Source organism: Macaca thibetana, chromosome 8 (assembly GCF_024542745.1).
Source record: "Macaca thibetana thibetana isolate TM-01 chromosome 8, ASM2454274v1, whole genome shotgun sequence".
Taxonomy (NCBI): Eukaryota; Metazoa; Chordata; class Mammalia; order Primates; family Cercopithecidae; genus Macaca; species Macaca thibetana.
In genome coordinates, this window is record NC_065585.1 from 111,050,075 (window position 1) to 111,077,270 (window position 27,196).

The following is a 27,196-nucleotide window of genomic DNA, read 5'->3' on the forward strand; positions in this document are numbered from 1 at the left end:
CAGGAACAGAGAAACAGTTCCCTAAAGAAGATATACAGATGCAAATAAGCCCATGAAAAGATGTTCAACATCATTAGCCACTAAAGAAATGCAAAGTAAAACCAAAATGAGCTATCACTATGCACTGATAATAATGGCTAAAATAAAAAAAAGTAACACCACCAAATGCTGGTGAAGATACAGAAAAACAATCACTGTCATATTGCTGGTGGGAATATAAAACGGCACATCTAATTTTGGAAAATATTTTGTCAGTTTCTTAAAAACACTAAACATGCAACTACTATAAGATATAGAAATCACACTCATTCCTAGGCATTTATCCCAGAGAAATGAAAATATATGTTTACACAAAAATCTGTATGTGAGTATTTATAGCAGCTTTATTTATAATCTTCCCAAACTAGAAATAACCCAAGTGTCTTTCAATGGGTAAATGACTCAACATTCATAGCATGAAATACTATGTAGGAATAACAAAGAATGAACTATTAATACCCAACCACCTAGATAAATCTCCAGAGAAGTATGCTAAGTAAACAATCTCCAAAGAATTATGCTGATTGGAAAGAACCGACACCTGAAAGTTATATACTGTATGGTTCCATTTATATAATGTGTTTGAAATGACAAAATGTTAATTATTGCCAGAGTTTTAAGGTGAAGGTGGGCAAAGGAAGTAGATATAGCTGTAAAAGGACTAAGCATGGGGGATGCTTGGATGAAAATGTTCTGTATCTTGATTGTATCAGTGTCAATATCAAAGTTGTATTATTGTGCAGTAGTTTTCAAGATGTTACCTTTGGAGGAAACTGGGTAAAAGTATTGTTTGTATTATTTCTTATAACTGCATGTGAACCTACAATTATCTCAAAATACAAAGTTTAATAAAAAAAGTTTTAAAGAAGATTGTTTTAAAATTTATTAAGTTATGGTTTCCACAAATAATATCTAAGAGTATCAACTGCCAAAAGTATCTATAATTTTTGCTGAGAGGCATTTGCTATTGGATGGAATGTAGCTCACCAGTTATAATAAAAATATCAAAAGAAATGTATTTCCATCAGATATGTCCTATTGAAAACATAGTATAAAATAACATAATGATAGTAGTAAGAAAGGATGGTGTTATGTTGGTAATTAAAATTCTGAATTTTAGTTTTAAGGACCATCTTCATGGATAAGAACCCCAAAATTACAACTCCACATTCACAATGCAGTAGTAAGGTATTTTGCAAGCTCTTCCTTCCACTCTCCCTAAGGCTTGTTTTTGTGAAAACCAGTCATGAAATGAAGGAAACTTCTGGTCTGGCTCTGGTGTGAGATTCTCGAGTTTATTTGCCCATCAACAAACATTTCTTTAGAGCTGATCATACAGCCAGGCTCTATGCTGGTCATTGGAGGCAAGACAGTGGTAAACACGACCTGTCCTTTCTGTCAAGGAATTCTGCACATAAAGGAGGGAGGAATGCTTCCTGAGTAATAGACTTTTACAATATAAGGTGGTAACAACAACAACAACAACAACAACAACAAAAAAAAAAACCCCTAAAGGAGGCACACAGGAGTGACACTGAGATCTGAGGAGGCACTGGGGGAAGCTGGGCAAATGGAGGATTTTCCAAGACTACGTAGGCTATGGGCAATGAATAGGTAGGTGTTAGCAAGGTTAAAAACAAAAACATCCAGGAGGAGGAAGGACCTATAGTCCAGACTTAAATTCCAAGTCTAAGCGAGTTTAGGAAGTGGAAGTTCCCCTGATATGGCTTAAAAATAGGCCAAAAATCTCTCCTATTGATCCCCACACAATATTAGGATGAGTAGGTGCAAAGACACAGTCCCAAACATCTTGGTGACCTGCCTGGCCAGGAAACATTGGGAGAGTTGTAATGGGTATTGGTGCTGAGTATGGCATAATACATCAGAGATTTTTTAAAGTGTGGTGTGTGTGTGTGTGTGTGTGTGTGTGTGTGTGTGTGTATACTTGACCACGTAAAGCCCAGTTATGCACTGTGACACTGACATCTTTAAACTTTTAAGTATTTTAACCATTTTTTTATACTTTGAAGCACTATAAGATCTAAGTAACCGGAAGCTTCAAGCAAAGAATAGAAATATACTATATTTGTGTAATGTTCTAGAATCATTCACATTGATCCAATGCACACAGTTTCATCTTGACAGACCAACGACAGCCTAATAGATGACTACTTTACATACAAAAAGACCTTGGCATGATTCCGTTCAAGAAAGACTGTCATCTCAGTGATGGGACTCATGCTTGCTTTAGCAATTGCAGATGAAGTAGGAAAAGATAAATCTGAATCTGAAGATTGCTTTACAAATCATTGGTTGGAGAAATCAAAAGGTTACTGGATAACTATAAAGTCAACTTAAATTCCTAATCCTTTCAAAAGCAAATTATTTGTTGAAAACTTAAGGAATGAAGATTGAGGAATAAAATGAAAGTTTATACTCTGATATGGTTTGGCTGTGTTCCCACCTGAATCTCATCTTGAATTGTAGCTCCCATAATTACCACGTGTTGTGAGAGGGACCTGGTGGGAGATAGTGGAATCATGGGGATGGTTTCCCCCATACTGTTCTCATGGTAGTGAATAAGTCTCACTAGATCTGATGACTTTATAAGGAGTTTCCCCTTTTGCTTTGCTCTCATTCTCTCTTGCCTGCTGCCATGTAAGATGTGCCTGTCACTTTCCACCACAATTGTGAGGTCTTCCCAGCCACGTGGAATTGTGGGTCCATTAAACCTCTTTTTCTTCATAAATTACCCAGTCTCAGGTATGTCTTTATAAGCAGTGTGAGAACTGATTAACACACACTCCTGGTGATTGTATAAGGTTAGGACTTATTTTAGAATTCAAAGAATGGAAAATGATAGATGAATTTACCCTATGAAAAGAATCTTCATTTTGAAGAATAAAAAACATTTTACCAATAAAAGTTATGTTACTGTAGAAGTACTGGCATATATCCACGAAAATAAATGACAGGTAAACATAACTATATTAGGATGTACATCCTATATTAGTATCCTAAGATACATCCAGAATCATTAAAAAATAAATATTTATGAGTTTTATTGACTTCTAATTCTTTAGAACTTTGAAGTAACTTGATTTTACTTTATATTTTTTATGCTAAAAAGTATTGCCTGATAATGTTTTTGCTGTGGACAGACTTCTTTACTTACAAATGTAAAACACTGAGGTTTGTGGATTACTAACCAGACACATTTATAGAACTACCTATGCAGCTAATATTATCACCACAAATACAATAGCTCATTAGTGCTCCAGTAACAGCAGAAAAGACCTATACGAAATACTTGGATTATGCAAAATTCTATTCTCTAACTCTGCTAGCCAACAAAGAATTGTTTTGGTCAGTCAACTGGGGAGGTCTCAACAATTACCCTCCACAAAGCCACTAATTCATTGACATGAGCTATTACCATATTTGTGAACTTCCTCTTCCTTCAGTTTGGCTAAAGGTGCTCTTAAATATAAATCTCCCTGGTTATTGGGAAGAAATTTTTTGAGAACTCTTTTGTGATATGTGGACACTTTGGCCCACCCAACCAATAGGCAAACCAACGGGACTCTGGGGTTGCCATGATGACAACTTCCAGATCCAGAGCCAAAAGTGAATCTAGAAAGGATCTGATTTAAGAGGCATTTACTGAAATATCTGCCTCCCATTGTGCCTATCTGCCATCTTTCTTCACCCATCTCAATTGTTAACAATTAGACAAAACCATAGGCATGTGTCTCCAGGAGGCCACTGTTAAAAATCCACCTGGGAAAAGATGGTGATTACATTTGTCCCTCAGATATCCACGGGAGGTTGGTTCCAGGACCCCTGTCCCCATACCAAAATCTGTGGGTGCTCAACTCCCTGATATAAAATAGCATATTTGCGTATAACATATGCACATCCTTCCATATACTTTACATGGTCTCTACATTACTTACAATACCCAATACGATATAAATGCTATGTTGTATTGTTTTTATTTGTATTATTTTAATTTTTTTTTTTCCAAATATTTTCTCTCTTCAGTTGGTTGAATCTGGAAATGTAGAATCCCCAGATATGGGAGGGCTGGTTGTACTGGCAATCTCTTATAAGTTATTTTGGCAATCCCTTTAAATTATCTTGTCAAAGTAAGTAATTGTTACTTTGGAAAGCACAGAGTGCCTGGAATGGAGGCTCTGGGCTTCATTTCACTGGTGAACAGGGAAGAGAATGAACCTGTGCACCTCTGAAGCTGGCTCCAGAGGGCTGTGACTCCCAGGGGTAGGTCCCGATCTGGGCTTCTTGGGCATTAAGAGTTCAGTTAGTCAGGGCATCCTAAACCATTTGATTCCAGTCTGTCACATGTAAAGTATAGGAGCATGTGCATGTTACTTTTCTGAATCCTAATGTTTTAAATTTTTTAAGTCAGGAGAATCCTACATATTTTTCATAGGCATTGTTAGCATTAAAAGGGAGAACAATGCTTTTAGCACTCAGCATAGTACCTGAAAATATTTCCTGAATAAATAACATGTATACAACATTTAGCTCAGTACTGTACCCAATTCATGGAAGTTTTTCAATAGATAAAACATGAAGTCTAAGGTTTTTTTTGTTTGTTTGTTTGTTTGTTTTTTGAGATGGAGTCTCATTCTGTTGCCAGGCTAGAGTGCAGTGGTGTGATCTCGGCTCACTGCAACCTCCGACTCCCTGGTTGAAGCGATTCTCCTGCCTCAGCCTCCCAAGTAGCTGGAATTACAGGCATGTGCCACCATGCCCAGCTAATTTTTGTATTTTTAGTAGAGACAGGGTTTCACCACGTTGGCCAGGATGGTCTTGATCTCCTGACCTCATGATCCACCCACCTTGGCCTCCCAAAGTGCTGGGATTACAGGCATGAAGTCTAAGTTTTACTGTGAGGTACAATCTGAAAACTGTGCCCAGTTATCATGCATGGGGAAGGCCACAAGCCTCTCAGTCCAAGGAAGAAAAAATATTCATGCTATGAGAAATATTTCCTACTCCTGGCGAGGTTTAGGATGTGTCAAAGCCTTAGTCCTACTGAGACTGAAAATTCATACCAGTAGGAAAGAGGGGTGAATTCTAACATCCATTTAGAGCTACATAGATGAGAATTGTCCCTGTGTTGCCAGGCATCGAAACAATACGCTTTACAAGACAGAACATTTCCCACTTATCTGTTACACACATTTAGCGTTTTCTATTTTGGTCCATTATTAATCTATAATTATTCTCTTTTGTGGAATTGAGAAATCATAGCAGGAAGTTACATTGCTTAAATAATTAATTCTTTCCTGAACAAGGAAAATTGGAAAAAATACAAGCCCAAAAGGGAAAAGTTCCTTCCCATTTCCTGAGGCATGCTAAGAAGTCCACAATTAGCTCGGTTTCTAATAGTTTCCACAGATCTGCTACTGGACATACCTAGTTTTTCCTTCAGGAGCCTGCTATCTATAATCTCTCCCCTGCCCTTTTGGGATTCTGTCACCTCTTTTGCTAACTGCAGGGTGTCGAAGTGAGTTGGAACTTCCTTTAGAGACTTGCATTTCTCTTTCATTCTGATATTTTCCTGATGTCTCATCTCTTGGTCCTTCCATTTGATGCAATGCTGCCTATTTCTCAAGTACAGATGAGAGGAAACAGGGCCCCAGTGTGTCCTACCCAGCCCACTGGAATTTTTACCACCCAGCACAATGACTGTCCAAGTCAATATAGCTATGGGGGCAGATAGTATGTGCCATGTGGCTAGGGCCTCCGCCCTGACCTCACCTCTTGGCAGTCACTCAGATATACAGGCAGAGTTGTACACTATAACTAGAAACATGACAAATATACAGTCATCACACTCTTCCCACTTCCCTTTGACCTATAACGGTAAATTAAATTTAATCATTGTGTAATTGACCACCATTTAAAAGCTTTTGCTCCACCTGAATGCAACTTGCTGAAAAATATCTAGGATCATCGTGAGAAGGGCAGACAGCACTTTGTTGTGATGTTAAATACAGCATGTTTGGCTGGGTGTGGTGGCTCACACTTGTAATCTCAGCACTTTGGGAGGCAGGAGGATTGAGTCAGTAAAGGAGTTCGAGACTAGCCTGGGCAGCATGGTGAAACCCTGTCTGTACAAAAAATACAAGTGCACACCTGTAGTCTCAGCTACTCTGGAGGCTGAGAAACAAGAATCGCTTGAACCTGGGAGGCAGAGGTTGCAGTGAGCTGAGAGCCATTGAACTCCAACCTGGGCAACAGAATGAGACTCTGTCTCAAAAATAATAATACAAAACACACACACACACACACACACAAAACTGGTGTGATAGAGTGGAAAATGCGTGGACTTTGCTGTGAGGAAGAATCAGATTCAGAATCTTCCTTCTGATTATGTGGTCTTGGGCAATTTTTTAAAACTCTCTTAGATTCAGATTTCCTTTTTGTGAAAGAGAGATAATTAGTAATATCTACTTTATAGGGAGTTGAGAGGTTTAAATGAATTAATAAATGTAAAATATTCCTAGAACACTGTTTAGTACATAGTTAGCTTTCAATGTATTCTATTTATTTTTGTGACTATCCTTTTATCCTCTAATTTTCTATTACTATCTAGTAGGGATGAGCCCAGGTTTACCTAATGATGGTAGTTATACCAGGTGTATTAAATATTTCAAGGATCTCACTCCTTCCATATACATCTTGACAGGCCTTTACCACCTGATAACTGAAGAGGAAAATTCCACAATTAGGAATTCATTGCTTTAACCTAGGATTTAGTTGCTTATATTCTATTAAAACACCATTGCCTTTTGGGAGGCCAACACTTCACCCCAAAAAATAATAACGACTACCACGTGTGGAGTAACACCTTTTACCTGTGGCATTTCTTATCTCATCTTCAATTGCTTAACAGTCCCATAGGGTAAACATTATCCCGACTGACAGTGTTCACACATTTAGGTTTACAGTGATAATCAGAACAAAAATGGTTCAGAAGTCACCGACTCAAGTTGTTATTGCTGTTGTTTCTAAATTTAAAAAATTACAGAATGCAATTTTTTTCTCTCAGGAAACAAAAACCTGAGAGATGGACAGAGACTATCAATACACAACTAAATTAAAACATCGTTAAAATATTTTGTGTTATAAAAACACAACATAAGCATAGACAGGGTATATGAAGACCTTTCTCAGGTGGGTCTTGACCTTGGAAACAGGTATTTCTGGTGAACTCTGAGAATATTAACTCTCCTTGAAGTCTTGTCTTTTGAGGACTACTAAGAGGGGTGACAGTTTTGGTAAGTGCAGATGAAGTCACCCGCAAGGCAGAGGAAAACACCGACTATGTGGAGAAGAGACTATGCGGCGGAGAGTGACTGTCCCTGAGAGGCCTGAGAATAAGGGCTGGACCAGGATGTGTGGATTCCTGTTTATCAGCAATGGTGGAGTAGGACAGAATCCTAGCAAAAGTGAGGACCTATGCCAGGGCTCTGCTACCTATTTGCTAGAGTAAGTACTGCCCAGTATCATAATCCCCATCCAGTCCTGTTTCCTGAGTGACTTTATGTATTACACAGTTCACTTGATATAAAATAAAATCAGTAAGAGCTTTGTAGATAGAACATATGCTCTAGAATCAGAAAGATCTGGGCTTAAATCCCAGCTCTGCCACTAATTGGTTCTGTGATCACGGGCAATGTGTTGAACTTCTCTGAGCCTCACATTCATTCTCTAAATGTGTGTGTTTGTGTGATAATGTTTACTTCATAAGGTTTTGTCAAAATTAAATGAATTAACAGACTTCAGGAGACATAGTTGTTGTCCAATAAATGCTAGTTATTATTATGGCAACATCTCTAGACTATGAGCTACTGGATGTCAGGGAACATATCTTACTCATTTTCATATTCCTGCCACCTATTTTATAAAGTCAATGCTTAATAAATAAATGTTGACCAATGCTTAAACTAGCAAACATTGGGAAAAGTGTTTCTGATGTACCAAAAATACCAAAACAACAACAACAACAACAACAACAACAAAACCAACCACAAAAAAATCCCCAAACCATTGCAGTGTAACATGGGGTATAATCAGACCATAAATATTTGCAGTAGCAAATGACATATTTTCTAGTAAATGGATGCCTTCATTAGTCAATACTTCCATAGCTGCTTTATCATTTAATCATCATTTAGACAAAAGGAAAAGCACAGTCCTTATTTTCAGTGTTGAACATAACATAACATTTGCACGTTGTCAGATATTAGTAAAAATGACTTGGATGACTGGGAGAAGCTCAGTCCTAAGTCTGAATGGAATTGATTTGATATCAGGTTATCAGACTCCCCACACGCCCATCCCTAGCCTCACTCTGCACCACCAAACTCTCACCCTGTGCCCAAGCTCTGCACATGTGTTCTTAAACAGTTTGCCAGCCTTGTTTTAGGAAAAAGCAAAACACATGGTTTATTGCTGCTCATAAATATGGTACCAGATTTCTCTACTTCCTTGGACACAGTGAAGCAAGAGAAATATTATAACATTCCCCATTTTATGAGTAAGCACAAATAGTTCTATATTCAAGGAATCGAGAATTCTTAAGGGCATCTTGAAGGGTAGGATATCCCTTGAAAGAGAATTCCTGTGGAATGGGAATTTGGCCTTAGGTGATTTTGACACTGAACGAGTCAAGCTTACATTACAAAATCCACCAACAATAATAGTAGCACTGTCCTAAGGCTGGAAAAACACTTTATTGGAAAATGCAAATTATGATAGCACAGTCAAGAACAGGATGTTACTAAGTAACTTCCTTGCCTGTTTGAACCTACAGTGCATTCAGTTTCCATACACACACGTACCACACTCAGGTTTAACCTTTTTGAACTGCAAACATAAGATTAGAAAAAGCAAAATGTATGCACATACACCATAGGGATATGTGTTTTTAAATTATTTTAATTAATTTACATTTATTTCTTAGAAATGTACATGGTATCGGTCAAGAGCAATGACATGACAAAGAATTCTGGACCTGGAGCTATAGCAAAGAAGTGGATGGATGGTAAACCATATAACAGATGTAGGATGTCCAGTTTCTGAGGAGAAATGGGCACACTGTTTGCGAGAACTTCTTGTATTGCCAGTTTATGATATTACCCATGTGTAAGTATTAAAACAGAAAGGGAGAGAAAGGAGGAAAAATTATTAAAATGAAGCTTTTATCTTCCTCTATTGAAAAAAAAGCATTATTTCTTCTTGAATTATTAGCTGTGTATCTCTAATCCAAGTCATGTTCTAACAACTTCCCTGTAATTAGAAATATACATATCTGTGTAAGTTACTGCCAAGGTGCCTAGGTATTTTACTGGCATTAGTAATCAGTATATGGCAAGAGAAGCTGAGTCAGTGGACAAAAGTCTTCACAGCCTTTGGGCCAAAGTGGTAAGAGGAGACTGTGACTATGTTTGATGAGGCTAAGACTTGGTCCTAGGAAACCAGGTTCTGAAAACACTTACCTTCACATTTTGGTCAATTTCACTAAGCCCCAGGGCATTGTTGCTTCTGGTCTAATTCTCCCATTTGGGTCTTGTCATTCTTAAAAAAAAAAAGAGAAGAGTAACTTTGGATAAATACTTTGTATATCACAACCCAATTCATATTGTAAAACGTACAGCCTGTTCATTTAGTTGACTTGAAAAAAAAAAACAAAACACACACACTTCATTTTAATTCCACCCTCAGATCACTAAAGTCCAACATGACTATGTTGGCTTGTTGGCTTGCATAAGGCTGTACTTTGGTATTTTTGCAGTCAGTGTTCACTAATGAAAACCTAACACATGGAATGGAATGAACAAGCTTATATATGTTACATTAATTTATGCTTTCCAATGTGGACTGAATATGACTAGGTCCTATCCCAAAAGCAAAACAAACAAACAAACAAACAAACACTTACCTGGTATGAGAGAGTCTGTAGAAATTTCTCAACGTCTTGAGCCAACTGGAAAATATACAGGGCCAGATCCAAGAAAAAGACATCTTCAAGGGAGGTCAGGGGTCTGGAACAATCCATTACTTTTGCTGAAATAAAAGCTGGGTTTCCATCAGGGAGTGATGCAATAACCGGGAATTATCAGAGCGCTGTAATAAGCACAGGTTCTAGGACTTGCGGAGTCGTGACACCTCAGCACCTGGCATTTAGTTCTAGGAATTTGCTGGAGGACAACCAGCAGCTAACTGAGCAGCCTTGGTTCTTTTGGCCAAGGGTGTACTACCTTCACACGTAAGTGTGAAACCCGTAAGCAGAAAGACCTGGAGTTCTATAGCAGCAACAGCCCTAAAATGTGTCTTCCATTCAGGGCTATGATTGAAATCTGCTAACAAAGGCAGACAACACATCCCAATAATAAAGCCCTGTTTAGAACTAACAAAGCTGATTTCTACAGATACTGTTTCCGGGCTAATGTTTTAAAGAGGATCTGTAAGGAAAAAAAAAAAAAAAGATTTCACTCAAATAAAGCAAAGATACTAGGACTCAATGAAGAGGTGAGTTGTATTACATTTCACCCATATCTGCTTCCCCTCCTGCGGTGGAATTATATTTCCCAAAGACGCTGAAGTCAGACTTGAATTGACTTGCTTTACCACCAAAATGGGAGTGGAAGTGACTTGTGTGGTATCCAGGTAGAAGCTTAAAATGTAGCATGTGGTTCACCATGGTCATTGCCTTTGCCATGGTGAACATCAATATTAGAAGAGAGACTCCTCCAACGCTGTCAGTCCCTTAGGGTCATGATGTGGAGAACAACCCCCAACCAACACTGGCCAACACTCACTGGATGTTGTATATTTAGAAAATAAACTTCAGTTGTTGTAAACTGTTAAGATTTTGGGGTAGTTTGTGACCACTGAACAATCTAGCCAATTCTAGCTGAAACAGAGAGCAACTTGGAAGAAAATGTTTGCAGGGTTGAAACCGCCCCTGTTCATATTGTATTTATACATTAGCCAATGTAAATAATGAAGCATTTCTCCATTTCCTTGATACTGAGCATATTTCTCTAATTGGCGATTAAGAGAGAGCTTATCCTGTCACACACATTAGAACAATCTTAGAATCATTTGATAAATGTAATTCAAACACAATAGCCCATTTTTTTCTTCATTACTGAAGGAGTTATCAAATTGAAGGTAAACAAAAGGATTGAAAAAAGGTTTACCAATATTTTGTCACCTCTAAAACGTACATGCGGCCGGGCGCGGTGGCTCAAGCCTGTAATCCCAGCACTTTGGGAGGCCAAGACGGGCGGATCACGAGGTCACAAGATCAAGACCATCCTAGCTAACATGGTGAAACCCCGTCTCTACTAAAAAAATACAAAAAACTAGCCGGGCGAGGTGGCGGGCGCCTGTAGTCCCAGCTACTCCGGAGGCTGAGGCAGGAGAATGGCGTGAACCCGGGAGGCGGAGCTTGCAGTGAGCTGAGATCCGGCCACTGCACTCCAGCCTGGGTGCCAGAGCGAGACTCCGTCTCAAAAAAAAAAAAAAAAAAACACGTACATGCAAGAAAATCAAATCATACATGTAATAAAATAGAACAAGATGATTGGCATATTGACAAGGCTGTTGGCACAAGCTGTCTTTGGCTCTCTGCCCCAATTGCAGCTCCTCTGCTATGGAGATCTGCTTGTTGACCACTGGAAAGGCAGCTTTCACATCTTTAGAGGTTTTTTAAATTGATAAGATGAGGCTCTGAGCAGCTGTGATCCCAGGAAGGATAATTAGGGTAACAGAAAATCAGAAAGAGCCAAGTGGAGGCAGAGGATCCACCATGTTTAATGCCATGTCCAAAGCAAAATAAGACATTTGTAAAGATGTCCTTGTGATTTCTCAGGGAAAACCATATGCTGGAAAGCAGTATGGTAGCAAAAAGCTATCAAACTCATATCATAATGGGCTTTCTACTTTTCCTATGGGCTTAAAGAGTTAAAGTTAGCCCAGATGCGGAGGGACAACAGATGGGTGCATTCTGATGACTTATAATTCTGCATAATAAAATGACCTAAGACTCTATTTAGAGAAATAGAACAGCTACTCGGGCTGTTTACAGACTGAGAAATATCATGATAAGCAAACGCAGGCAGTTCAAAGGAATGATTAAAAAAAAAGGACAAGTGGATAAATAATGACCTGATGTTGTTGCGAAAATGTAGTGTAACTCTTACATTGTTAATATAAACACAGATGACTTTTGCATTTGCTCAACTTTCGTCTTCAAGACAGGAAACAGCAACTGATCTTTATCGGAAAAGTAGAATCTTCCACTTGCTTCTGCTGTACTGACATTACGGTGTATGTCAGAGCATAGCAATGTCACTATCTTTTCAAACCACATGTTGAAAGCCTGATAGGCAGTTGAAAAAGAAGCTCATCCTGGGCATATGCTTTGTGTGTTGTAGAGACAGTATAGACAAGGTTAGAAGGAAGGCATTGTGTGTGTGTGTAGGGTGTGTTGTTGAAGCTGGGAGAGAAGGGCCTATGTGTACATTTTCTGTGGATGTATTCATCAATTTATCATCTTCACAAACATAAACATCCTAACAGAATGTCTACTACTTAACAAACAAATCAACCTGAAGTTCTTTTGTTTTATAGATTAGAGTAGACAAGTCCTATATTCTGGACATACTATAAACTAAAACACAAGGAATTGTTTATGAATTACACAATATTTTGCGTCAGAAAAGTTTCAAACATCTGAACTAGCTTTTCTCTATTTCAAATAGAAATTGATTCAGATTTTTTATGGCATATACATAAGAATGCACACATCTGTCCATCAATACAGCACTTTATTCATACATTCATGCTTCAGTTCTGTAGTTCACAGCAACCTATGGCCATTGATAAATCTTCTCTTGGGCGGAGCAAGATGGCCGAATAGGAACAACTCCAGTCTCCAACTCTCAGCGCGAGCGACACAGAAGACCGGTGATTTCTGCATTTTCAACTGAGGTACTGGGTTCATCTCACTGGGGAGTGCCGGACGATCGGTGCTGGTCAGCTGCTGCAGCCCGACCAGCGAGAGCTGAAGCAGGGTGAGGCATTGCCTCACCTGGGAAGCGCAAGGGGGAAGGGAATCCCTTTTCCTAGCCAGGGGAACTGAGACACACAAAACCTGGAAAATCGGGTAACTCCCGCCCCAATACTGCACTTTAAGCAAACAGGCACACCAGGAGATCATATCCCACACCTGGCCGGGAGGGTCCCACACCCAGGGAGCCTCCCTCATTGCTAGCACAGCAGTCTGTGATCTACCGGCAAGGCAGCAGCGAGGCTGGGGGAGGGGCGCCCGCCATTGCTGAGGCTTAAGTAGGTAAACAAAGCTGCTGGGAAGCTCGAACTGGGTGGAGCTCACAGCAGCTCAAGGAAACCTGCCTGTCTCTGTAGACTCCACCTCTGGGGACAGGGCACAGTAAACAATAACAAACACAGCCCAAACCTCTGCAGACGCAAACGACTCTGTCTGACAGCTTTGAAGAGAGCAGTGGATCTCCCAACACGGAGGTTGAGATCTGAGAAGGGACAGACTGCCTGCTCAAGTGGGTCCCTGACCCCTGAGTAGCCTAACTGGGAGACATCCCCCACTAGGGGCAGTCTGACACCCCACACCTCACAGGGTGGAGTACACCCCTGAGAGGAAGCTTCCAAAGCAAGAATCAGACAGGTACACTCGCTGTTCAGAAATATTCTATCTTCTGCAGCCTCTGCTGCTGATACCCAGGCAAACAGGGTCTGGAGTGGACCTCAAGCAATCTCCAACAGACCTACAGCTGAGGGTCCTGACTGTTAGAAGGAAAACTATCAAACAGGAAGGACACCTACACCAAAACCCCATCAGTACATCACCATCATCAAAGACCAGAGGCAGATAAAACCACAAAGATGGGGAAAAAGCAGGGCAGAAAAGCTGGAAATTCAAAAAATAAGAGCGCATCTCCCCCGGCAAAGGAGCGCAGCTCATCGCCAGCAACGGATCAAAGCTGGACGGAGAATGACTTTGACGAGATGAGAGAAGAAGGCTTCAGTCCATCAAATTTCTCAGAGCTAAAGGAGGAATTACGTACCCAGCGCAAAGAAACTAAAAATCTTGAAAAAAAAGTGGAAGAATTGATGGCTAGAGTAATTAATGCAGAGAAGGTCATAAACGAAATGAAAGAGATGAAAACCATGACACGAGAAATACGTGACAAATGCACAAGCTTCAGTAACCGACTCGATCAACTGGAAGAAAGAGTATCTGCGATTGAGGATCAAATGAATGAAATGAAGCGAGAAGAGAAACCAAAAGAAAAAAGAAGAAAAAGAAATGAACAAAGCCTGCAAGAAGTATGGGATTATGTAAAAAGACCAAATCTACGTCTGATTGGGGTGCCTGAAAGTGAGGGGGAAAATGGAACCAAGTTGGAAAACACTCTTCAGGATATCATCCAGGAGAACTTCCCCAACCTAGTAGGGCAGGCCAACATTCAAATCCAGGAAATACAGAGAACGCCACAAAGATACTCCTCGAGAAGGGCAACTCCAAGACACATAATTGCCAGATTCACCAAAGTTGAAATGAAGGAAAAAATCTTAAGGGCAGCCAGAGAGAAAGGTCGGGTTACCCACAAAGGGAAGCCCATCAGACTAACAGCAGATCTCTCGGCAGAAAATCTCCAAGCCAGAAGAGAGTGGGGGCCAATATTCAACATTCTTAAAGAAAAGAATTTTCAACCCAGAATTTCATATCCAGCCAAACTAAGTTTCATAAGTGAAGGAGAAATAAAATCCTTTACAGATAAGCAAATGCTTAGAGATTTTGTCACCACTAGGCCTGCCTTACAAGAGACCCTGAAGGAAGCACTAAACATGGAAAGGAACAACTGGTACCAGCCATTGCAAAAACATGCCAAAATGTAAAGACCATCGAGGCTAGGAAGAAACTGCATCAACTAATGAGCAAAATAACCAGATAATATCATAATGGCAGGATCAAGTTCACACATAACAATCTTAACCTTAAATGTAAATGGACTAAATGCTCCAATTAAAAGACACAGACTGGCAAACTGGATAAAGAGTCAAGACCCATCAGTCTGCTGTATTCAGGAGACCCATCTCACACGCAGAGACATACATAGGCTCAAAATAAAGGGATGGAGGAAGATTTACCAAGCAAATGGAGAAGAAAAAAAAGCGGGGGTTGCAATCCTAGTCTCTGATAAAACAGACTTTAAACCATCAAAGATCAGAAGAGACAAAGAAGGCCATTACATAATGGTAAAGGGATCAATTCAACAGGAAGAGCTAACTATCCTAAATATATATGCACCCAATACAGGAGCACCCAGATTCATAAAGCAAGTCCTTAGAGACTTACAAAGAGACTTAGACTCCCATACAATAATAATGGGAGACTTCAACACTCCACTGTCAACATTAGACAGATCAACGAGACAGAAAGTTAACAAGGATATCCAGGAATTGAACTCATCTCTGCAGCAAGCAGACCTAATAGACATCTATAGAACTCTCCACCCCAAATCAACAGAATATACATTCTTCTCAGCACCACATCGTACTTAGTCCAAAATCGACCACGTAATTGCAAGTAAAGCACTCCTCAGCAAATGTACAAGAACAGAAATTATAACAAACTGTCTCTCAGACCACAGTGCAATCAAACTAGAACTCAGGACTAAGAAACTCAATCAAAACCGCTCAACTACATGGAAACTGAACAACCTGCTCCTGAATGACTACTGGGCACATAACGAAATGAAGGCAGAAATAAAGATGTTCTTTGAAACCAATGAGAACAAAGATACAACATACCAGAATCTCTGGGACACATTTAAAGCAGTGTGTAGAGGGAAATTTATAGCACTAAATGCCCACAAGAGAAAGCAGGAAAGATCTAAAATTGACACTCTTAACATCGCAATTAAAAGAACTAGAGAAGCAAGAGCAAACACATTCGAAAGCTAGCAGAAGGCAAGAAATAACTAAGATCAGAGCAGAACTGAAGGAGATAGAGACACAAAAAACTCTCCAAAAAATCAATGAATCCAGGAGTTGGTTTTTTGAAAAGATCAACAAAATTGACAGACCGCTAGCAAGACTAATAAAGAAGAAAAGAGAGAAGAATCAAATCGACACAATTAAAAATGATAAAGGGGATATCACCACCGACCCCACAGAAATACAAACTACCATCAGAGAATACTATAAACACCTCTACGCAAATAAACTGGAAAACCTAGAAGATAATTTCCTGGACACTTACACTCTTTCAAGACTAAACCAGGAAGAAGTTGAATCCCTGAATAGACCAATAGCAGGCTCTGAAATTGAGGCAATAATTAATAGCCTACCAACCAAAAAAAGTCCAGGACCAGATGGATTCACAGCTGAATTCTACCAGAGGTACAAGGAGGAGTTGGTACCATTCCTTCTGAAACTATTCCAATCAATAGAAAAAGAGGGAATCCTCCCTAAGTCATTTTATGAGGCCAACATCATCCTGATACCAAAGCCTGGCAGAGACACAACAAAAAAAGAGAATTTTAGACCAATATCCCTGATGAACATCGATGCAAAAATCCTCAATAAAATACTGGCAAACCGGATTCAGCAACACATCAAAAAGCTTATCCACCATGATCAAGTGGGCTTCATCCCTGGGATGCAAGGCTGGTTCAACATTCGCAAATCAATAAACATAATCCAGCATATAAACAGAACCAAAGACAAGAACCACATGATTATCTCAATAGATGCAGAAAAGGCTTTTGACAAAATTCAACAGCCCTTCATGCTAAAAACGCTCAATAAATTCGGTATTGATGGAACGTACCTCAAAATAATAAGAGCTATTTATGACAAACCCACAGCCAATATCATACTGAATGGGCAAAAACTGGAAAAATTCCCTTTAAAAACTGGCACAAGACAGGGATGCCCTCTCTCACCACTCCTATTCAACATAGTGTTGGAAGTTCTGGCTAGGGCAATTAGGCAAGAGAAAGAAATCAAGGGTATTCAGTTAGGAAAAGAAGAAGTCAAATTGTCCCTGTTTGCAGATGACATGATTGTATATTTAGAAAACCCCATTGTCTCAGCCCAAAATCTCCTTAAGCTGATAAGCAACTTCAGCAAAGTCTCAGGATACAAAATTAATGTGCAAAAATCACAAGCATTCTTATACACCAGTAACAGACAAACAGAGAGCCAAATCAGGAATGAACTTCCATTCACAATTGCTTCAAAGAGAATCAAATACCTAGGAATCCAACTTACAAGGGATGTAAAGGACCTCTTCAAGGAGAACTACAAACCACTGCTCAGTGAAATCAAAGAGGACACAAACAAATGGAAGAACATACCATGCTCATGGATAGGAAGAATCAATTTCGTGAAAATGGCCATACTGCCCAAGGTAATTTATAGATTCAATGCCATCCCCATCAAGCTACCAATGAGTTTCTTCACAGAATTGGAAAAAACTGCTTTAAAGTTCATATGGAACCAAAAAAGAGCCCGCATCTCCAAGACAATCCTAAGTCAAAAGAACAAAGCTGGAGGCATCACACTACCTGACTTCAAACTATACTACAAGGCTACAGTAAGCAAAACAGCATGGTACTGGTACCAAAACAGAGATATAGACTAATGGAACAGAACAGAGTCCTCAGAAATAATACCACACATCTACAGCCATCTGATCTTTGACAAACCTGAGAGAAACAAGAAATGGGGAAAGGATTCCCTATTTAATAAATGGTGCTGGGAAAATTGGCTAGCCATAAGTAGAAAGCTGAAACTGGATCCTTTCCTTACTCCTTATACGAAAATTAATTCAAGATGGATTAGAGACTTAAATGTTAGACCTAATACCATAAAAATCCTAGAGGAAAACCTAGGTAGTACCATTCAGGACATAGGCATGGGCAAAGACTTCATGTCTAAAACACCAAAAGCAACGGCAGCAAAAGCCAAAATTGACAAATGGGATCTCATTAAATTAAAGAGCTTCTGCACAGCAAAAGAAACTACCATCAGAGTGAACAGGCAACCTACAGAATGGGAGAAAATTTTTGCAATCTACTCATCTGACAAAGGGCTAATATCCAGAACCTACAAAGAACTCAAACAAATTTACAAGAAAAAGACAAACAACCCCATCAAAAAGTGGGCAAAGGATATGAACAGACACTTCTCAAAAGAAGACATTCATACAGCCAACAGACACATGAAAAAATGCTCATCATCACTGGCCATCAGAGAAATGCAAATCAAAACCACAATGAGATACCATCTCACACCAGTTAGAATGGCGATCATTAAAAAGTCAGGAAACAACAGGTGCTGGAGAGGATGTGGAGAAATAGGAACACTTTTACACTGTTGGTGGGATTGTAAACTAGTTCAACCATTATGGAAAACAGTATGGCGATTCCTCAAAGATCTAGAACTAGATGTACCATATGACCCAGCCATCCCATTACTGGGTATATACCCAAAGGATTATAAATTATGCTGCTATAAAGACACATGCACACGTATGTTTATTGCAGCACTCTTCACAATAGCAAAGACTTGGAATCAACCCAAATGTCCATCAGTGACAGATTGGATTAAGAAAATGTGGCACATATACACCATGGAATACTATGCAGCCATCAAAAAGGATGAGTTTGTGTCCTTTGTAGGGACATGGATGCAGCTGGAAACCATCATTCTTAGCAAACTATCACAAGAACAGAAAACCAAACACCGCATGTTCTCACTCATAGGTGGGAACTGAACAATGAGATCACTTGGACTCAGGAAGGGGAACATCACACACCGGGGCCTATCATGGGGAGGGGGTAGGGGGGAGGGATTGCATTGGGAGTTATACCTGATGTAAATGACGAGTTGATGGGTGCAGCACACCAACATGGCACAAGTATACATATTTAACAAACCTGCACGTTATGCACATGTACCCTACAACTTAAAGTATAATAATAATAAATAAATTTAAAAAAAAAATCTTCTCTCCCCACTCTTCACTGGATATTTATCTAGTCATGATTTCCTAAGTCATGATTTTGCCCTAAACGAGTGACTTAAATTGACCTTTCATTTTTCGCTGCACAGTCTATTTAGTCTGGGCTCCAAAACAGACTTTTTCAATATGGGACCAATTCTGATTTCTCTTATTTATTAAATATTTCTCACCTAGCATAACACTTGGAGAAATCACCTTTATGTTTCTTTATAGCTATTATGTAGAGCGCCAAATCCTGTTTACTTGGACCTGTGGCAGGATGATCCAGTTTCTACCCACTCTAACCCAGCCCGAGAAACTGCTTCTAGCGAAGCAGTTTCTGTATTCTAGCTCTCAGCCCTGCCTCTGTATGCCATCATGATGATACCAGGGATGTTTCCCTTCCTATTCCAAATAAATAAATTCATGTATACTTTTCTTAAGCCTCTAGCTCCTCTATCATGTGACTTTCAATATTAGAAACTTTACATGCTGGGACCAATTACTACCTAATCAATCAGAAATAATACTACTATAATCTCAATCACGAGTCAGCAAGTTTTTTTTTTTTTTTTTTTTTTCTGCAAAGGGTTAATAGTGCATATGTTTTCAGCTCTGTGGGCAATATGGGCTCTAGATCTCTGTTACAATTAAATAGCTCTACCATGGTAGCATGAAAGCAGCCATAGATATAAAGAAATGGGTATGTTCCAATAAAACTTTATTTATAAAAATAGATGGGGGGAGGTAGTTTTGGCTTGTGTGCTGTAGTTTGCTAACCCCTGAGCTAAATCAAACAGACACATAGCCATTGCAAATTAGAGTCTGATCCTGGTAAAAATCACACTTACAGATGGTCTTCACACTTCTTCTAGATTTATTGAGGGGATGTAAAAAAATCAATATGGAGAGATAATTACTACTTTCTAAATAAGACTCTACTATAGCTATTAAAAACATTGACATTATCCCAACTTCTCCTGCCTGAAGGCATTTGTTCTATGGATATTGGCAACTGATGCAAATGCCACTCCAAAGAGGCATGCATTTAGATGTTTTCTTTTATTTGTTTATTTGCAGCTTGGATAGTATCATTCTATTTGGCTTCCTTCACATTCAGTGGTACTTGCCTAGCCAAGATGGGCTGGAGAAATGCTACTGATATATAGTAAATCATAGAAATGTAGGCAAAGGACTTAAAATAATAGCTGCTTTTCAATAAGTACCAAAATACTACGCCAGGGACAATCATATATGACCTCATTTATCTTTACTACATCTTCTAGATGAGGAAACAAAGACTGAAATATGTGAACTAAATTCCCTCCAATTTTTTGCTTGTTTGTTTTGTTTGTTTGTTTGTTTGTTTTTGTTTTAACAGAGGATCTCACTGTCTCACCTAGGCTGGAGTGCAGTGGCAGATCATAGCTCACTGCAGCCTTGATCTCTTGGACTCAAGTGATCTTCCCACCTCCTGTGTTGCTGGGATTACAGGCATGCACCATCATGCCTGGCTAATTTTTATTTTTGTAGAGATGGGGCCTTCCTATGTTGCCAAGGCATGTCTTGAACTCCTGGACTCAAGCATTCTCCTGCCTTGGCCTCCCAAAGTGCTGGGATTATGGGTGTGAACCACCATGTCCAGCCTAGAATTGCCCAAGATACTAAAACTAGTAAGAGGCAGATCTGGGACTTAAACCAGATTTCCTGACTCCCTCGAATATGATCTTTGCATCGAAATGGTAAGGCCTCATTTCGTTCTTCATTTCCCGGATTTTCCTGATTTCTGACCACAAAATTGGTATCCGTGCTTTTGATCTCATTGAACCCTAAAAAGAATACCTTTTCTAAACATTCAAGGTGAGTATACTCTGAGTAGCCATAGTGAAGTGTATTGAGGCAACTTAGCTCTAGAGGCCCAGGGTGAGTGCTTTCAGGCTGAGTGACCTGCTCACATTAGCCTACAATGTAAAGTTCATGTAATGCTACTGTGGATGTCACAAGTCAAGAAATGGAGAGAGAGCAAAGGTCATACTAGCTTTAGCAATGGACTGGAGAAGGTAGTTTGAGTTTGAGAGAAAAGTCTGAGAAACCCAAAGGAAAAGGAGTTTGAGAAACCCAAGTTAGAACTCAGGGATGTACTGCTCAGACCCAACTAACCAAGTCAGCCGAATGTACCAGGATAGCTGCTGAATGATTATGTTCTGGATGGTTATCTAGAAAAAGGGCTTAGGAACTGAGCAAGAGACATAAACTTGTAGAATTCCAAATAAGAACTTTCCAAATATTGGCTCGAAATAACATTTGCATTCCCTATTACTCCAGTATCTGCAAGGAATTTGAGGAAAATATGTTATGGCAGGGTTCTAAACTGATTGACTGACAACCAGTCAGAAAACTTAGAGTAAATAATCTTGAAACTGGTCATGTCTTCATAGAAAACTGCATGCAAAGCAAATATTTGAAAGCAACATTTTAAGAAAGGAATAAGTATATCGTGTGTGTGTCTGTGTGTCTGTGTGTCTGTGTATATGTGTGTATGTGGGTTAGTTGGTGGGTCTCTGGCACATGTAGAAGAGGAGAAAGTTGTGACTTTTATTATTTATTATTATCATTTTTTGAGACAAGGTCTTGCTTTGTTGCCCAGACTGGAGTGCACTGGCATGAACGTGGCTCACTGCAGCTTCCACCTCCCGGGGCTCAAGCAATCCTCCCACCTTTGCCTCCCGTGTAGCTGGGACCACTGACGAGAGCCACCATGCCCGGCTAACTTTTTGTATTTTTTGTAGAGACAAGATTTCACTTTGTTGCCCAGGCTGGAAGTCCTGACTTTTATATTAGGATCCTGCTGACCCTGTATCTTTGAATTATTTGACTGTTTGCCCAAACATGTGTTTGCTTTCATGTAGACCAGACCTTGTAAATCTTGACATAATCCATCAGTGAAAGGAGAAAATGCTGCCTTGTGTGTGGCTGTGTAATAAAGATGAAATGGCCTCTGATGAAGTGTGAGGCTTCCTCAATTACCTGTCCTGGAGACAATAACCTTTAAAACACATTGAAACCGTGAAAATATTATTGCTGAAGGCAAAGACATTGATACTTCCCGGTGAATTGAATCCATAGGCCACCCAATGGAACAATATCAGTTATAGGGCAGTGCTGTTTCCAAGATGCTCCTCTAGAACGTAGGATTTGGACCAGAATAATCTCTCTTTCATGGAGAGTGCAGTTGACAACTTGTACTGGGTCATTTGGGGCATCTCCAAAGGGCTTCCCAGGTGATCTCACACATGGAGAGTGTAAATGAGAGAGTAATTTAAACCATGTGAAAGTTTGGCTTCTTTTTCAAAACTGCAAGAAACCCTGATTATATCATAGTTAGTTATTACACAGATTCAAACAGTGTGCTATGAGTTAAACCAGGTCCCCTGACACATCACAACTGCATTCAGTTACAGTCTGATGCAGCACAGTCAGAACGTAATTCAAAAACCATTAGACATTCCATTCTCCTATCAGCTTGGCAAAGAGCCAAAAAATTGACAATACCCAATGTCGGCAAGGTTGTTGGGAGAAGCTGGCACTCTGTTACACTGTGGGCAGAAAGTAATCTCATACGACCCTTTGGGTTGGCAAACTGCTAATATGTTTAAAGATACAAAATCTCTAAATCTTTTGTCCCAAGAATTCTACCTCCAGGAATTTATCACAGAGGGAAAATTGGTCAAAAGCTCAAAGATGAATGTATGAGGTTCATCAGCACATTGTTATGAGGGTAAAAATGTTGTAAATATTCTATGTTCATCAACAGGATTTTGGTTAAATGGATTAACCAAAACTGTACACACATCCGTAAAACATTTTGCTGATAAATTATATTGATAGCTGTATTAATTGAAATGGGAAACTATCAGTGATATTATTTTGTGAGGCATATGTTAGAAAAGGAACAAAGAACAAATTATAAAACAGGTTTAATATCATATATATGTGTGCATATGTATATGATAGATATGTGTATATATATATGATTATATTAGCAAAACTAGCTGCTTCAGGGTGAAAGAAATTGGGATGATGCTTTACTTTTTTCCTCTTTCTGTTTTAAAAATTTTTCTTTTTTCTACTTCTTTTCTTAAATATAAGTTTATGAGTATAAGTGCAGTTTTGTTATGTGGATATATTGTATAGTGATGAGGTCTGGGGTTTTAGTGAAATCATCATCCACATAATGTACACTGTACCTCTAAGGTAATTTTTCATCCCTCAACCACGCTCACTCACCCACCCTTCCAAGTCTCCAGTGTCTATTGTTCCGTTCTCTTATGCCTGTGTGTACACATCCTACTTATAAGTGAGAACATGCAGTATTTGACTTTTTGTTTCTACTTTTTATATTTTGATTTTTTATGTATCTGCAGTAATCTTTATTATCTGAAAAATTAATAAAAACAACACAAAATCAGCTTAGGTGTTTTTCCTCTCTCCTGGCACCTGCCTTAAAGATGTTGCACTGTGTATGTGAAGTGATTTGCATTTTCCTAAGGAAAGCATCATTACAAAGAACAGGAGAACAGGAAGAAGGAAAGCTTGGGGTCTGTGGCCTATTGGTGCACACTGCATTAGCTACTCTAAAGATAGAGGAATCAATAACTTGGCTCTAATAGCTTGTTAATCATCACACTGAACTTAAGCTTTACTTGTATAAAATCATCTTGGAATGGTAATAGCCCTGCTGTTTCACATTGCTTTTCTTTCCCAGGGCTTTATTAACATGACCTCACTCATCATGCGGTGTGCCTATGAGCTCTAGCTGCCCAGCAATTATCTCCCATTTTAAAGAGAGAAGCTCCAGGCTCAGAGAAGGGCAGATGTTGGCCAGAACCTACAAATAGTATGCCAGGTGTAGGCAAGTCAAATCTTTATTTTTCTGTACTTCGGGAGCCAATTTTTGTACATCTCACATTGGTCCCTTCCCTACCCTACTTCTTAAAAACAGCAAATTTGATTCAGATCAATTTCTTTTTCCGTCACTCTCAATCTGGGGGTCTATAGTAAAGGATTTAGCAAGGTCTAGTTTGGTTTGGAAAAAACTGTTGTACTTCACATAATGTATTCAAAAGGTGAGTGTATTAGTCTGTTCTCACACTGCTATGAAGAAATACCCGAGACTAGGTAATTTATAAAGGAAAGAGGTTGAATTGGCTCACAGTTCAGCATGGCTGGGGAGGCCTCAGGAAACTTACAATCATGGCAGGAGGCAAAGGAGAAGCAGGCACCCTCTTCACAGGGGGGCAGGACAGAGTGAGTGCCAAGCGAAGGGGGAAGCCCCTTATAAAAACCATCAGATCTCCTGAGAACCCACTCACTATCATAAGAACAGCATGAGGGAAAACTGCTCCCATGAGCAATTACCTTCACCTGGTCTCACCCTTGACACGTGGGGATTGTGAGGATTATAATCCAAGGTGAGATTTGGGTGGAGACACAGAGCCAAACCGTGTCAGTGGGAAAACGTATCTGATGGTATAATGGTGAGTATCATAAAACCCTGTTTGGATTAAAACCTGAAAAATGCCTACATTGTCAAGCACTGTTATGAGAGCAAAAATGTTGTAAACACTCCACATCCATCAGTGGATGTTTAGTTAAATGGATTAAATGGATTAATCAATAGCATATATCCATTCATGAAATATTTCCAGTAATCCCATGTTTAGTAAGAAAAAAAGAGAGAGAGAGAGATGAGGGTGGTCACCCATCATCAAGTGACAGAAACTAAAGGATGAAAGGCACATTTAAAGAACCTTCGGTGTTGAGCCCAAAGCTTGAGGTGTCTCGAACTCTCAGCAATACTGGGCAAGCCATCTGGAAAAGGCCAGTTTTAGAAATTTTGCTGGATCTTAAAGAGGAAATATGAAAAAGGAGGTTTTTGGAACTTTTCTTTCTCTTTTAAAACATCAAAATAAAATGTGGCCCTGAGAGAAGAACAACAAAAACAACCCCTAAGGGAAGTGGAGCCACAAACCACCGTGAACCCACAAAAGGAGCATGTGCCACTCCCCTGGGAGCTGCACGCACTCGGCCTCTTCCAGCCGATGGTCACACTGAAAGTCCTTGTCATACGCTTGCACTTTGTCATGCTACCTGGAATTAAACACAGAGAGCATGTACAGCAACGTGGACTCTCTAGACCCTGACCCTCACAAGAGGATTGTTTTCTGGAAAAGTCAGCAGCGTCAGGCACTTTAAGTTCTCTGATGCCATTGACCAACTGAGCGAGCCATCCCAGCTGTGTTTTTGTGGTTCCATCTGTTTATTGGGGTTATTAAAATAGAAGACATGCAATATAAACAAGGTGTGAGGGGCAATGAACAATTACCCCACAGATTTTTCTGGACTCCGGAGAGAGACAAACAATGTTTTACTTTGCATAAATGTAAAAGAAGATGTACTTGTATTATGATGAGGTGTTTTAGTCAAGCTGCATTATGTTGTACTAGTTATTCTAACCTCTTGTTTACCTTGCATGCAATATTATTGAAATGGGTGTTTTAAAAAATGTTTTCAATTCTGCAAAAGAAACATGTGACATATATGAGAATTAAAATCTAACTGTTAACAAAAAAAATGAATGGTTTTAAATATTTAAATAGACTTTGAAAGAGCTATAAATTTGGTCTACTCTCCCAGTCCTCTTTTTCTTGCATCTTTTACCTTTACTAGCTAAGGGTATTTAAGGACTTGGGTATTTATAGGGCACATTGATTGGCGTCTAGTTCTACTTTTACATGAATATAGGCCAGTCACCTGTGATGCCCCTTGACAGAGGATGGTGGCATAGAAAACACATTATATTAGTCATTGTAGTTGTGGAGTCTGTTTTAGAGAATATTTTCACCATCCAGAGATGACTACCTCCTCCCACAGAAGAATGTGAAGCTCTGTTCCAGCACCTACTGTAAAACAGTATGTAGATATTAACAAGGTTAAATACTACAAGGTCCCATATGTTTATGTTCCCTGTGGTTAAAGTGGAGCTGGAACAGAAAGTTGTGTCTTATCTCCTTCATCTTCTCTTACCCAAGGCCAATGCTTAATTCCGTTGTTTATTGTTTGGATATTTCCACCTTTTAATTTTGATCGTTAAGAAAAGCTCTAGGAAATCTTTCTCTCAAGTGTTGAAGCAAGTTCTCAAAAACACAACTATACAATGTCTGACAACTCTTCCTGTGTTGAGAAGAACCTATTTTCCGTGATGATTTCCAACTCAGTTTCAGGAAAACAAAAAGTACGATTATATTAAATGAAAACACTAATTGTAAGATGTATTCTGTGTTCATAAGTGTCGAAATGTGAATAGCATATATCAGAATCCATAAAATCCAGTGCTGGATGAAGCTCATCAAATTTAAACATAGGTAGTATAGAAACATCTTATTTCAAATATCTGCGCTTGTCTACTGAACTGCAATGCTGGTTTTAAGAACAATTTTAGAGTAATAGGAAAAACAGTTTCTTGAACATATTTAATTACTGACAGTCAATAGCTTAACAAATTTTACTTTAGCAATAATTATTTGCAGGTGTATATTACCTCTGATATCTGTTATACTTGGGAGAAATTTACTTAAGAAGATATCTTATACACTTATCATTTTAATAAGTTTAAATCTGCCATGATAAATATATGATAGCCAGTAGACACGTATGGTTATTGGGAACCTGAAATGCATCTAGTCCAAACTGAGATGTACTGTAAGTATAAAATACACACTGAATTTCAAAGACTTAATATGAAAAAAGAACATAAAATATCTAATTGATACTTTTTATATTGATTACATGTTGAAATGACAATGTTATATGTATATAAGGTTAAAAAGAATATATTATTAAACATATTAAAGAGTTAAAGAGAGTATGTTATGAAAAGAGGTTAAAGATAATGTATTATTAAAATTAATTTCACCTATTTCTCTTTACCTTTTTACTTTGGTTACTAAACATTTTTAACTTACATATGTAACACACGTTATGTTTTATTTGAATGTA

The 27,196-nt window shown here is 39.0% G+C and overlaps 1 protein-coding gene across 5 annotated transcripts in view; it reads right to left on the reverse strand.

Moving 5' to 3' along the window:
* NRG1 (neuregulin 1) overlaps positions 1-27,196 on the reverse strand; it is a 1,132,381-nt gene that overhangs the window by 339,507 nt on the left and 765,678 nt on the right. Inside the window, exons 1-2 of one of the 5 annotated variants that reach the window (XM_050802463.1) lie at positions 10,019-11,307; positions 9,576-9,654 (exon numbers count right to left, since the gene is read on the reverse strand). The exons of 3 other annotated variants lie outside the window; for them this stretch is intronic. The gene's annotated coding sequence lies outside the window, so the exon portion shown is untranslated. Of the gene's footprint in view, positions 1-9,575; positions 11,308-27,196 lie in introns of those variants that run through there. One more of the 5 variants, XM_050802462.1, reaches the window with a different exon arrangement.